Below are 15026 nucleotides of genomic sequence, written 5' to 3'. Positions count from 1 at the left end.
GCTTTTTATTTTTCAAAACATATGTGTGGACAAGTCTTCAACATTAGCTCTTGCAAAACTTTGTGTTCCAATTTCCCCCTCTTCCCCCAAGCCCTCCTCTAGATGGCAAATAAACCAATATATGTTAAACATGGTAGAAATATATGTTAAATCCAATATGTGCATACATATTTATACAATTATCATGTTGCACAAGAAACATCAAATCAAACCAGTAAAACGAGAGAGAGAAATAAAATAAAATGCAAGCAAACAATAACAAAAAGAATGAAAATGCTATATTGTGAACCACATTCAGGCCCCACAGTTCTCTCTCTGTGTAGATGGCTCTCTTTATCACTAAACAATTGGAACTGGTTTGAATCATCTCATTGTTGAAGAAAGCCACATCCAACAGAATTGGTCATCATATAATCTTGCCATGTACAATGATCTCCTAGTTCTGCTTATTTCACTTAGCATCAGTTCATTTATGTCTCTCTAGGTCTCTCTGAAATTATTCTGCTGGTCATTTCTTACAGAACAATAATATTCCATAACATTCATATACCATAATTTATTCAGCCATTCTCCAATTGATGGGCATCCACTCAGTTTCCAGTTTATTTGGCTTATAATTATAAAAAGCCAGTCCCTCTCCCATCATTCTTGGCTATATATTATGCATCCTAAAGGTATGGATTCAATAAAAACAAATATTGGAGAGGATTAGGGAGTTTGTCTATGATGGCTTTGTAGATCACTGAATCAGAGGATCATAGATCTGAGGTCATCTAGTCTATCTAGCTTCCTTTACAGCCATGAAAACCTCAGGAGGTTACTTACCTAAATAGTTCTTTGAATAGTTTCTTTCCCAATAGAATGTCAGTGCCTAGAGGGTAGAACCAGATTTTTGTCTTTCTTTGCATCCTCAGCATTTAGATCAGTGCCTGGTGCATAGAAAGCATCTTACAAATTCTTGTTGACTGGGCATATTGCTCATAGTCACAAAAGATATACCTGACAGCTTGGATTTAGATTTCTTCTCTGTCTCCAAATCCTATTCACTGGTAAGTCTGTACACCAATCTTAGCAGACATTGCTCCTAAAATATACCTATATAGTTCCTGCTCACTTTCAGCCAGCTTTGCCCTCTCATTTCCTTACCTGAGAAACCTCAGAACAGTGGGATCTATCATAAGGTAATAGCTCTTGATAACGGGAATACTTGAAGCCTGTACAGTAAAATATGTGAATTCATATTCAGTTTTAATAAACTGAGGTAATTAGTCAGTTGCAATGCAATAGAAAGTGACAGCCTGTGACACATAAAGGACTATAGGATGACAAAGACAGAGCTATTCTTCATCATACTAATATCCGTTTCTTCATCAACACAAAATTCTTCAATCTTTTGGCATTTCAATTACATTGTAAGATGAATTTTTAAAAATTGCACATCTATGCCTTATCCTTTATAATTCTCATGGATTTTTGAAAAGAAACTTTTCACATATGTCTCCTGTTCCCCTGCCCATGCTCTGCAATGAGGCATAATTTTTGAATCAATGCTTGCTGAATTATAGACACAATATAACGCATGATGGTTTGAGGGCCACATATGCACCTGAAATAGAAATGCCACCAAAATGAGACTATTTTCAAGGAAATTAGCAAAGAAACCAATAATGGCACTCAAAGTGGACATCAAATAGATAAATGTGGGTGAGTTTTGCATCTCAGGAAACAATTTGGCATATTAGAAAAAGCTCAGAACTCAGAAGATCTGAATTTTAATATCATCATTGACTTTCTGTGTGACCATAGGTGACAAAACCTATCAGGGTCTCAGTTTCTTTTTTCATAAAATGGTGAAGGCTGGGAATAAGTGAGCTACATAAACTTCTTTCTGGTTTTAATATTATGTGAATCTGGGAGTCAGATTTTGTGTAGTAAATACAAAGAGATGAAAAATCATGGTTTAAAATGAGAATTCATAATGGGCAGGAAGAGAAGGGTTTTAAATTCTAACCACAAGAGTTGAGTTTCATCTAGTAGATATATTATATTGAGTGGGGCAATAATGAAAAAACTTTAAGCCGCTATGTAAAGACTTTTATTATGGAGTTATAATGTATTCTTCATTCTATATGCCCCAAAGTCCTTTGTATGCTAACATTATATTGCATCATTGATTATATGTGTCCTAGATTCTTTAGAATTCTCAACATGATACCTGAAACTCTGATGTAGTTTCACTTAACTTTGAAGATGTCACATTTGATTTGCCACCTCTGTAATGATGATATCATTATACATACTACTAGTCTTGGTCATTCCTTCTGTGACCTCACAGTTTGTTAATTCTAGATTTTTGTGGAATAGCAATCTGGCATTATGTGTAACTCTGGAAAAATCTAACTTGCCATCACTTACCTTGGGAAGTCAATTCACCTTACTTCAACCTCCCTTTGTATAAAGGGTTGAAAGACATTGGTAGTGCCTTCCTTACAGGGTTGTGGTAAAATCCAAATGACATAATGCATACAAAAGATTTTTATAATAATAATAGGTTGCATTTTCACATAGTGTTTCTAAAGTCTTAGTGTAAGTTTAAACTATTGAAGTTTATAGCTATAAGTTTTAAGCTTAAAACTGCATTAAGACTGTATGGCACTTAAATGTTTGCAAAGAAATTTACAAATACTATCTCACTTTATCTTTATGACAAAGCTGGGAGGTAAGTGCATTATTTTCTCCATTTTACAGAGCAGGAAAATAAATCTCAGTTTAAATGACTTGCCTAGAGAACCCATAGATAAGAAAGTATCTAAGACCACATTTGAGCTTGGGTTTTCCTGACTCCAAAGCCATCCTTCTATCCCACTATATCCCCCCAGCTGCCTTGAAATTTTAATACCTCTCCCCCCCATTGAAGTTTTCCAGAGGTAGAAGAGATTTTAGACATCATTGTGGTATAATCCCTGTCCCTGTCATCTTGAATAGTCATTCCAATCTCATGAAAAAGATCTGAAGGTATACTGTTGGACTAAAAATGCTGGGCCATCAATCCTATAGAGGATTGCTTTACCAAAAATGACTCTAGAAAGTAAATGATAGAAAGATGAATTTCTATTGAAGGCATCTTAATCATAGTTGGAGATTCCCCTCAGATAGTTTGAGGCTGCCTTATAGACAAGGCCTCCTTACTAGAAGACTTCGGGGTTAACAATAACAAAAGATCCACAACAAATCACCAAACCAAACAAAAGGCCAAAAAATCTGATAGAAGTCTCCCTTTTTCACCTTAAGCAATCAAGTGGTTAAAGCCTTGGCATAAACAGCTTTGCTGCACCTATGGCATGCTATGAGGTCCAGTGGGATTCTACTTTAATCTTGAGAGAGGCTGTGAGGGGTTTGTTTTTCACAGGGGCTTTAGCCTACAGTTAAGTGCAAACACCTGCTGAAGTACTGGTAATTAGTAGGTAATTAGTAGTTAATGTTCTTAGAATTTAAAAAGAAAGCTTACATAAGTAATTACTTACTATTTCTTATAATGTGCTGCTTTTCCTGAGATTTCATATCCCCAGAACATTTGCCAAGTTCCTAGGTTCCTCAACATACTAAATTGTTTATTAATTACACACGTATATTGCTTGCAGAAAAAAGGGGAAAATACATTAAATGTTGGAAATAGGAATGAGTTATCTTTTAAATTACAGCAGAAAACTCATTTAAAATTACAAAATTTGCAGTTGGTAACAGCTTAAGAAGGAGGTCTTGATTTTATAAAAATGCTTTCTGTGCCTGTGTGTGTGTATACACACACACACACACACACACACACACACATATGTATGTATGTGTGTATGTTTGTATGTTTGTAGAGATTTAACTGTGAAAGAAGAGATGGATTAGGGAAGAATGTCCAAGACCGCTTAATGAAACACTAAGTGTTAAATACATTTCACAGAAGGGTCCTTTTCATGTTAGTAGACGCACATCTTACTCCTTGGCTTGTCAAAAATATCACCAGGGCTTCCATTCTTAGGGTGTGAATACTGCCAAATAAAGTTAAGTGGGCCTAATAATCTGAGGCTGGCTCATGAGGTGACTCTGTAACTGTTTTCAAAGGGTTTATGCTTTAGAATTTGAATGCAAATTTCTAACTCCTATCCCTGAGAGACTTTATAAGCCAACTGATATGGGCACAGTTCCATTGGCATTGTCTAGTGGCTAGAGTAGTGAGAACCAGGAAGAGTTCTATCCCTAGCATGGAGTCATCATAGAATATTTGGCAAGTATCAGTTAATGCTCTGTGTTCTTATCTTTATGATGATGCTATCTCTATCCTATCCTTCACCCCCTAAAAATTCACAGGATAGTGTGAGAGTGCCATCAAGAGTGATTTTAATCTGTAAAGAAAATGTAACTTCTTGTAAAGGATATAAATGAAATGGAATGAATGAAAAGGCATTTATTTAATTATTTAGTTTGCTAAAAGTTGGGATCTCTTGGTGGGGAGAGAAAGGGAAAAGAAGGGACAGAGAATGGACAGAGGGAAAAAGAGAGAGAAAAAAACAGAAAGGGAGGGAGGGAGAGAGGAAGGGGGAGAGAGAGATGGAGAGAGAGACAGAGAGAGGTCAGGAGGAGGGATTCTACATATGTGGAAAAATGTTTATAGCAGTTCTTTGTGTGGTGGCAAAGAATTGGACATTAAGAAGAAGCCAATCAATTAGAGAATAGCTGAACAAGTTGTGGTATGATTGTGATGTAATATGATTGTGCTATACGATTGGATGAACAGGAAAGCTTCAGAAAAAACCTGGAAAGATTTATATGAATTGACTTAAAGGAAAGTGAGCAGAAACAGATTATTGTGCACAATAACAGCAATATTGTATGAAGATCAATTGAATGGATTCATTATTCTGATCAATACAATGATGTAGGACAATTCTGAAGGGATTTTGGTGAAAAAATGATATCTACTTTCAGAAAAAGAACTGAGAATCTGAATGCAGATTGAAGCATACTTTTTAAATTTTTGTTTTGATCTGGTTTTTTTTGTCATATAGCTAATGTAGAAATACATTTTGCATGATTGCACAGGTATAGTCTGTGTCAAATTGTATGCCTTCTCAGGGATGGGGCAGGGGAGATGAAAGAATATGAAATTCAAAAATTTAAAAAGATTATTAAAATGATTTTTACATGTATTTGGTTTTTAAAAAATTAAAGAAGAGGTTCCATTATAATTACAATTAGCTGTACTTCAATATTAAAGGAATCTGTGATCTCACTGAAATATATTCTCTCTGTAGCCCAAACAGGTCTTCTCATTCTGTATATTTTTCAGCATTATATAAATCTACTATAGAAAATAAACTCCATGATCTACAGGCTTCTCTCTAAGACTTTTAATATTCCACAGTTACTGGTATGAAACTCAAGTTGTCTATGTGCTGTTCCTCATTATTATTATGACTGGCCTATTTTTTCCAATCATACACTTCCTGGATTTTACCTTCATTGCCTCTCTTTTCATATAAATCATCATTAGTAATAATGCTTGTATCCACTGAAATTAATCTTTTAGTCACCATTAAATTTGATTCTTAGAAGACTGTTATGCTCCATAATTCATAAACACATTATATATAAGATAAAATGATGATCTTGCTCCTCTATTTAAGATATAGTTTGGCATCCTCAAAAGTGTTGGAAAATAGTGTTTTGGAATTGGAAGAACTGAGTGGAGAACCTGTCTCTGATACTTCTTTGCTATGTGACTATAGGCAAGGCATTTAATTTATCTCAGGTTCAGTTTTTTCATCTTCTAAATGAGCATAATAATAGCACCTAGCTCACAGAGTTACTTGCATTAGAGAAGGCCATCATTTGCCACAATTAAATACACATATACACACATATGTACATATATATACATGCATCCACATATATATGTGTATATATATAAACATACAATGTATAGTCTTATTAATTAATTCTTTCTCTAGAGGTAAATGGCATCTTTTTTCATAGGTCCTTTGTAATTTATTTGAGTAATATTCAGAATAACTTAGTCATTCATGATTGTTCCTTGAACAATGTTATTGATACTATATATCATATTCTCTTGGTTCTGTTAATTTCACTCTTCATTATTCCATGCAACTCTTACATACTTTTCTTAAATTGAAAACTCATCATTTCTTAAAGCATAGTAATATTCCATTATGTTCATAAACCAAAATTTATTTAGCCACTTCCTAAATGAGGGTATTTCCTCAAATTCGAGGTTTTTTGCTATTACAAAGAAAGTTGTTATAAATATTTTAGAACATGTAGGTTCTTTTACTTTTCCCCAATCATCTTCGGAAACAGACCTAAATGTGGTGTTGCTGGGTCAAAGAGTATATACATTTTAATTAATTAGTTCTTTGGGCATAATTCTAGATTGCTCTTCAAAATGGTTGGATTGGTTTATAATTCTGCCCACAGTGAATTAATGTCTGAATTTTTCCATATTCCCTCCAACATTTATCATTTCCCCTTTCTATCCTTTAAGCCAATCTAATAAGTGTGAGATGATATCTCAGACTTTTAATTTGCAATTCTCCAGCCAATGATTTAGAGATTTTTTTGGTATGACTATATAAAGCTTTGACTTCTTTATTGGAAAACTGCCTGTTCATATCCTTTTACCATTTTTTAATTATAGCTTTTTATTGACACAACATATGCATGGGTAATTTTTCAATATTGACCTTTGCAAAAACTTCTGTTCCAACTTTTCCCCTCCTTCCTTCCACCCTCTCCCCTAGATGGCTGGTAGTCCCACACATACATTTTAAATATGTTAAAAAGTATATGTTAAATACAATATATGTATATATACATACATATATGTATATATGTACATATATATGTGTATTTATACAGTTGTCTTGCTACACAAGAAAAATTGGATTTAGAAAGAAGGTAAAAATAACATGGAAAGAAAAACAAAAATGCAAGCAAACAGTAATAGAAAGAGTATAAATGTTATGTTGTGATCCACACTCATTTCCCAGTGTGTTCTTTTTCTGGGTGTAGCTGGTTCTGTTCATTATTGTTCAGTTGGAACTGATTTGGATCTTCATTGTTGAAGAGGGCCAAGTCCATCAGAATTGATCACCATATAGTATTGAAATGTATAATGATCTTCTAGTTCTGCTCATTTCACTTAGCATCAGTTTATGTAAATCTCTCCAAGCATCTCTGTATTCACCCTGCTGGTCATTTCTTACAGAGCAATAATACTCCATAACATTCATATACCACAATTGACTCAGCCATTCTTCAATTGATGGGCATCCATTTGATTTCCAGTTTCTAGTCACTACGAAAAGGGCTATCACACTAACTAACACTGCTGGATCAAAGAGTATGCAGTTTGATAACTTTTTGAGCATAGTTCCAAATTGCTCTCCAGAATGGTTTGATCCATTCACAACTCCACCAACAATGCATCAGTGTCCCAGTTTCCCCACATCCCCTCCCACATTCATCATTATCTTTTCTTGTCATTTTAGCCAATCTGAGAGGTATATAGCGGTATCTCAGAGTTGTCTTAATTTGCATTTCTCTGACCAATAATGATTTGGAACACCTTTTCATATGGGTAGAAATAGTTTCAATTTCATCATCTGAAAATTGTCTATTCATATCCTTTGACCATTTATCAATTGGAGAATGGCTTGATTTTTTATAAATTTGAGTCAATTCTCTATATATTTTGGAAATGAGGCCTTTATCAGAACCATTAACTGTAAAAATGTTTTCCCAGTTTATTGCTTCCCTTCTAATCTTGTCTGCATTAGTTTTGTTTATACAAAAGCTTTTTAATTTGATATAATCAAAATTTTCTAGTTTGTGATCAGTAATGCTATCTAGTTCTTCTTTGATCACAAATTCCTTCCTCTTCCACAGCTCTGAGAGGTAAATTATCCTATGTTCTTCTAATTTATTTATAATCTCATTCTTTATATCTAGATCATGAATCCATTTTGATCTTATCTTGGTGTATGGTGTTAAGTGTGGGTCAATCTGTAGTTTCTGCTATACTAATTTCCAATTTTCCCAGGAGTTTTTGTCAAATAGTTCATTCTTATCCTAAAAGTTGGGGTCTTTGGGTTTGTCAAACACTAGAATGCTATAGTTATTGACTATTTTGTCCTGTGAACTTAACTTATTCCACTGCTTAACAGTCTATTTCTTAGCCAATACCAAATGGTTTTGGTGACCACTGCTTTATAATATAGTTTTAGATCAGGTACAGTTAGGCCACCTTCATTTGACTTTTTTTTTTACATTAGTTCCCTTGAAATTCTTGTCCTTTTGTTCTTTCAGGTGAATTTTATTGTTATTTTTCTAGGTCATTAAAATAGTTTCTTGGGAGTCTGATGGGTATAGTATTAAATAAATAGATTAGTTTAAGAAGTATTGTCATCTTTATTATATTTGCTCGACCTATCCAAGAGCACTTAATATTTTTCCAATTCTCTAGATCTGATTTTATTTGTATGGAAAGTGTTTTGTAGTTTTGCTTTTATAGTTCCTGACTGTCCCTTTGCAGATAGATTCCCAAATATTTTATACTATCAACAGTTATTTTAAGTGGAATTTCTCTTTGTATCTTTTGCTAGTTGGATTTTGTTAGTGATGTATAAAAATGCTGAGTATTTATGTGGATTTATTTTGTATCCTGCAACTTGCTAAAGTTGTGGATTGTTTCTAATAGCTTTTTAGTAGAATCTCTGGGGTTCTCTAAGTATACCATTATATCATCTACAAAGTGATAATTTGATTTCCTCATTATCTATTCTAATTCTTTTAATCTCTTTTTTATCTCTTATTGCTAAAGCTAGCATTTCTAACACAATATTGAATAGTAATAGTGATAATGGGCAACTTTGTTTCACTCCTGATTTTATTGGGAAAGGTTCCAGTTTATCACCATTATGTATGATTCTTACTGATGGTTTTAAATTGATGCTCCTGACTATTTTATGGAAAAGTCCATTTATTTATATTCCCTTTGACCATTTATTAATTGGGAAATGACTCATATTTTTATAAATTTGATAAAGTTCTTTGAATATTTGAGATATGAGAAACTATCAATAGAATTCCCCCTGCCTTCAATTCTTCTTTTCTTCTAATGTTGGCTATATTAGTTTTCCTTGTATAACCCCTTTTTAATTTAATGTAATGAAAAATTATCCATTTTACATCTCACAATCTCTCTATCAAGGTGCTATAAATGAGATAACATATATAATATTATTTGTGAAGCACATAAATGCTGTCTAATTATTGTTTATCAAATTTCTCAAATGCAGTTCAGTCTGCGATTTTCCTGTTGAGTTCAATTAGGATCCAGCTCTTTGTCCATGTCCATCTCTTTCTCATCCCCTTTCTTAACCTTCATAAAGTCTTCCTATGATTTTATCACATGAAGGAAAATGACTCTGGTATGAACATTTTAGAACATTGAGGTTCTTTTCCTTTTTCTGAATTTACATGATAATGTATATTTTGAAGAGTGTAGCAAGTTGTTCATAGTAGATTTGCAGTTTCATGTGCAATCATCTTTTTTATTGTACTATGTTATGGAAATGCTTTTTTATTCCATAAGTTTAAATTGAAATATATTTTTAAAAAGTGACTCTGGTGTGTACTTTAAAAGGTATATCAGAATTCAGCAGGTTCTACTATGCTATAAAGGCTAAACAAGAAAAGGTTCAACATAAGTAGGCTAGACATATGATTCTTTGATCTTGACAATACAGGAAATAAACAAAACTCCAAGATGGTTGTTAGGTCACTTTGGTTCCTTTCTACTTCCTCAGCAGCATATGTCTGATAGAAGGGACTAAGCATGCTATGAATTCCACAATTTTTAGACTGTCTATTAACTTTAACTTAATTGCTACTGTAAGTATGAGTGTCCACCAGAAAGACATAGTATCTAAGAAAATGCATTGTATCTGTCTTGATATTATCTCTATGAACAAACCAGAAGAAAGAAAGAAAATGCAACTAAATAGAACAATAGCTAAGTTTTTCCTTCAAGTGTGAATAAATGACTTAACTGACTGAGTTTATCATGCATCCAAAAGCCCCAAAAGAAGAAATATAATTTCATTGAACCTTGGAGTATGTTGTATTGCAATGCTCATGATGAGCATATACAGAGACTACCACAAGGAATGCACCAACATATATGGCTGAAGATGAAGATTCCTAAAGAAATTCTATGACAGTCTCAGAATGTCCCTCTAGGACTTGTGGAGGAGGAAGGAGTTTGTGTCCAAGGGAGAACTAGAGACCATTATTGATCACAAAATAGAAAATTTTGATTACGCCAAATTAAAAAGTTTCTGCACAAACAAAACTAATGCAAACAAGATTAGAAGGGAAATAACAAATTGGGAAAACATTTTTACAGTTAAAGGTTCTGATAAAGGCCTCATCTCCAAAATATACAGAGAATTGACTTTATAAGAAATCAAGCCATTCTCCAATTGATAAATGGTCAAAGGATATGAACAGACAATTTTCAGATGATGAAATTAAAACTATTTCCACTCATATGAAAGAGTGTTCCAAATCACTATTGATCAGAGAAATGCAAATTAAGATAACTCTGAGATATCATTACACACCTGTCAGATTGGCTAAGATGACAGGAACTAATAACGATGAATGTTGGAGGGGCTGTGGGAAAACTGGGACACTGATGCATTGTTGGTGGAGTTGTGAAAGAATACAACCATTCTGGAGAGCAATCTGGAATTATGCCCAAAAAGATATCAAACTGTGCATACCCTTTGATCTAGCATTGCTGCTATTGGCTTATATCCCAAAGAAATACTAAAGAGGGGAAAGGGACCTGTATGTGCCAAAATGTTTGTGGCAGCCCTTTTTGTAGTGGCTAGAAACTGGAAAATGAATGGATGTCCATCAATTGGAGAATGGTTGGGTAAATTATGGTATATGAATGTTATGGAATATTATTGTTCAGTAAGAAATGACCAACTGGAGGAATACAGAGAGGGTTGGAGAGACTTACATCAACTGATGCTGAGTGAAACAAGTAGAACCAGGGGATCATTCTATACTTCAACAATGATACTGTATGAGGATGTATTCTGATAGAAGTGGATATCTTCAACATAGAGAAGAGCTAATCCAATTCTAATTGATCAATGATGGACAGAATCAGCTACATCCAGAAAAGGAACACTGGGAAATGAGTGTAAACTGAGAGCATTGGTTTTTGTTTTGTTTTGTTTTGTTTTGTTTCTCTTCCCAGATTATTTTTACCTTGCAAATACAATCCTTCCTTTGCAACAACAACAATAACAACAACAAAATTTGGTTCTGCACATATATATTGTACCTAGGATATACTATAAGATATTTAATATGTATGGGAATGCCTGCCATCTAGGGGAGGGGATGGAGGGAAGGAGGGGAAAAACTAGGAACAGAGGGGAGTACAAGGGATAATGTTGTAAAAAAAATTACCTATGCATATGTATGGTCAAAGAAAATGTTATAATTATAAAAATTAATTTAAAAAATAGTTAAAAATAAAAAAATAAGAAAAAATTAAATTAAATTAAATTAAAAAAAAAGATTTTATGGGGAAAAAAAAGAATGTCCCTCTATCCAAATTAAATCATCAAATATTGACTTCAATACAAAGATAGAAATAGGTGAGAACAGCAATAAATGCATTGGAAAATATGGATCAAGAATAAGAAATGAGAGAGACCAAAGAATTTTTAACTACACAGAAGGCTTATGCCAATATATCATGTATACTTTCTTTTTTTTTTTTTTTTAATATTTTATTATATATATATATATATATATTTTTTTTTTATAATATTATCCCTTGTATTCATTTTTCCAAATTACCCCCCCCTCCCTCTATTCCCTCCCCCCGACGACAGGCAATACCATACATTTTACATGTGTTACAATATAGTCTAGGTACAATACATGTGTGTGAATATCATTTTCTTGTTACACAATAAACATTAGAATCTGAAGGTACATGCAACCTGGGCAGACAGATATTAGTGCTAACAATTTTCATTCCCCTCCCAGTGTTTCTTCTCTGGGTGTAGCTACCTCTGTCCATCACTGATCAACTGGAAGTGAGTTGGATCTTCTTTATGTTGAAGATTTCCACTTCCATCAGAATACATCCTCATACAGTATTGTTGTTGAAGTGTACAGTGATCTTCTGGTTCTGCTCATTTCACTCAGCATCAGTTGATTTAAGTCTCTCCAGGCCTCTCTATATTCCTCCTGCTGGTCATTTCTTACCGAGCAATAATATTCCATAACCTTCATATACCACAATTTACCCAACCATTCTCCAACTGATGGACATCCATTCATCTTCCAGTTTCTAGCTACAACAAAAAGAGCTGCCACAAACATTTTGGCACATATATGTCTCTTTCCGCTCTTTAGTATTTCTTTGAGATATAAGCCCAGTAGTAGCGCTGCTGGGTCAAAGGGTATGCACAGTTTGATAACTTTTTGGGCATAATTCCAGATTGCTCTCCAGAATGGCTGGATTCTTTCACAACTCCACCAGCAATGTATTAGTGTCCCAATTTCCCCACATCCCCTCCAACATTTGTCATTATTTGTTCCTGTCATCTTAGCCAATCTGACAGGTGTGTAGTGGTATCTCAGAGTGGTCTTAATTTGCATTTCTCTGATCAGTAGTGATTTGGAACACTCTTTCATGTGAGTGGATATAGTTTCAATTTCTTCCTCTGAGAATTGTCTGTTCATATCCTTTGACCATTTATCAATTGGAGAATGGTTCGGTTTCTTATAAACTATGGTCAGTTCTCTATATATTTTGGAAATGAGACCTTTGTCAGAACCTTTGTTTTTAAAAATATTTTCCCAATTTGTTACTTCCCTTCTAATCTTGTTTGCATTAGTATTAGTTGTACAGAAACTTTTTAGTTTGATGTAATCAAAATCTTCTATTTTGTGATCAATAATGATCTCTAGTTCTCCTCTGGTCATAAATTCCTTCCTCCTCCACAAGTCTGAGAGGTAGATTATCCTCTGTTCCTCTAATCTATTTATTATCTCCCTCTTTATGCCTAAATCATGGACCCATTTTGATCTTATCTTGGTATATGGTGTTAAGTGTGGATCCATATCTAATTTCTGCCATACTAATTTCCAGTTTTCCCAACAGTTTTTTCCGAATAATGAATTTTTATCCCTAATGTTGGAATCTTTGGGTTTGTCAAAGATTAGATTGCTATAGATGTACCCTTTTTTGTCCTTTGTATCTAATCTGTTCCACTGATCTACCGGTCTATTTTGTAGCCAATACCAAATGGTTTTGGTTACTGCTGCTATATAATATAGCTTTAGATCAGGTACACTTAGACCACCTTCCTCTGAGTTTTTTTTCATTAGTTCCCTTGCAATTCTTGACCTTTTATTCTTCCATATGAATTTTGTTGTTATTTTTTCTAGGTCATTAAAATAGTTTCTTGGGAGTCTGATTGGTATAGCACTAAATAAATAGATTAGTTTGGGGAGTATTGTCATCTTTATTATATTCGCTCGGCCTATCCAAGAGCACTGAATGTCTTTCCAATTATTTAAATCTGATTTTATTTTTGTGGCAAGTGTTTTGTAATTTTTCTCATATAATTCCTGACTTTTCTTTGGTAGATGGATTCCCAAATATTTTATACTCTCAACATTTGTTTGGAATGGAATTTCTCTTTGTATCTCTTGCTGTTGCATTTTGTTAGTGATATATAAAAATGCCGAGGATTTATGTGGATTTATTTTGTATCCTGCCACTTTGCTGAAATTTTGAATTATTTCTAGTAGCTTTTTAGCAGAGTCTTTGGGGTTCTCTAAGTATACCATCATGTCATCTGCAAAAAGTGATAGTTTAATTTCCTCATTTCCTACTCTAATTCCTTGAATCTCTTTCTCGGCTCTTATTGCCGAGGCTAGCGTTTCTAGTACTATATTGAATAGTAATGGTGATAGTGGGCAACCTTGTTTCACTCCTGATCTTACTGGGAAAGGTTGCAGTTTATTTCTATTGCATATTATGCTTACTGACGGTCTTAAATATATACTCCTGATTATTCTAAGGAATAATCCATTTATTCCTATACTCTCAAGAGTTTTTAGTAGGAATGGATGTTGGATTTTGTCAAATGCTTTTTCTGCATCTATTGAGATGATCATATGGTTCTTATTAATTTGATTATTAATATGGTCAATTATATTAATAGTTTTCCTAATATTAAACCAGCCCTGCATTCCTGGAATAAATCCTACTTGATCATAGTGTATTATCTTGGAGATGATTTTCTGAAGTCTTTTTGCTAATATCTTATTTAAGATTTTAGCATCAATATTCATTAAGGAGATTGGTCTATAATTTTCTTTCTCAGTTTTCGATCTACCAGGTTTAGGTATCAGTACCATGTCTGTGTCATAAAAGGAGTTTGGTAGGACTCCTTCATCCCCTATTTTTTCAAATAATTTATATAACATTGGGGCTAATTGTTCTTTAAATGTTTGGTAGAATTCACATGTGAATCCATCTGGCCCTGGGGATTTTTTCCTGGGGAGTTGATTAATAGCTTGTTCTATTTCTTTTTCTGAAATGGGACTATTCAAGCAATTTATCTCCTCCTCTGTTAATCTAGGGAGCCTATATTTTTGGAGAAAGTCATCCATTTCACTTAAGTTATCAAATTTATTGGCATAAAGTTGGGCAAAGTAACTCCTTATTATTTCTCTAATTTCCTCTTCATTGGTGGAAAGATCCCCCTTTTCATTTGTAAGACTATCAATTTGATTTTCCTCTTTCTTTTTTTTGATCAAATTTACCAAAGGTTTATCTATTTTATTGGCTTTTTCATAAAACCAACTCTTGGTTTTATTTATTAATTCAATAGTTTTTTTACTTTCAATTT

The sequence above is a fragment of the Sminthopsis crassicaudata genome, chromosome 1 (assembly GCF_048593235.1).
Source record: "Sminthopsis crassicaudata isolate SCR6 chromosome 1, ASM4859323v1, whole genome shotgun sequence".
Lineage (NCBI taxonomy): Eukaryota > Metazoa > Chordata > Mammalia > Dasyuromorphia > Dasyuridae > Sminthopsis > Sminthopsis crassicaudata.
The sequence above is the reverse complement of the archived record's forward strand: the minus strand, read 5'-3'. Positions refer to the sequence as shown.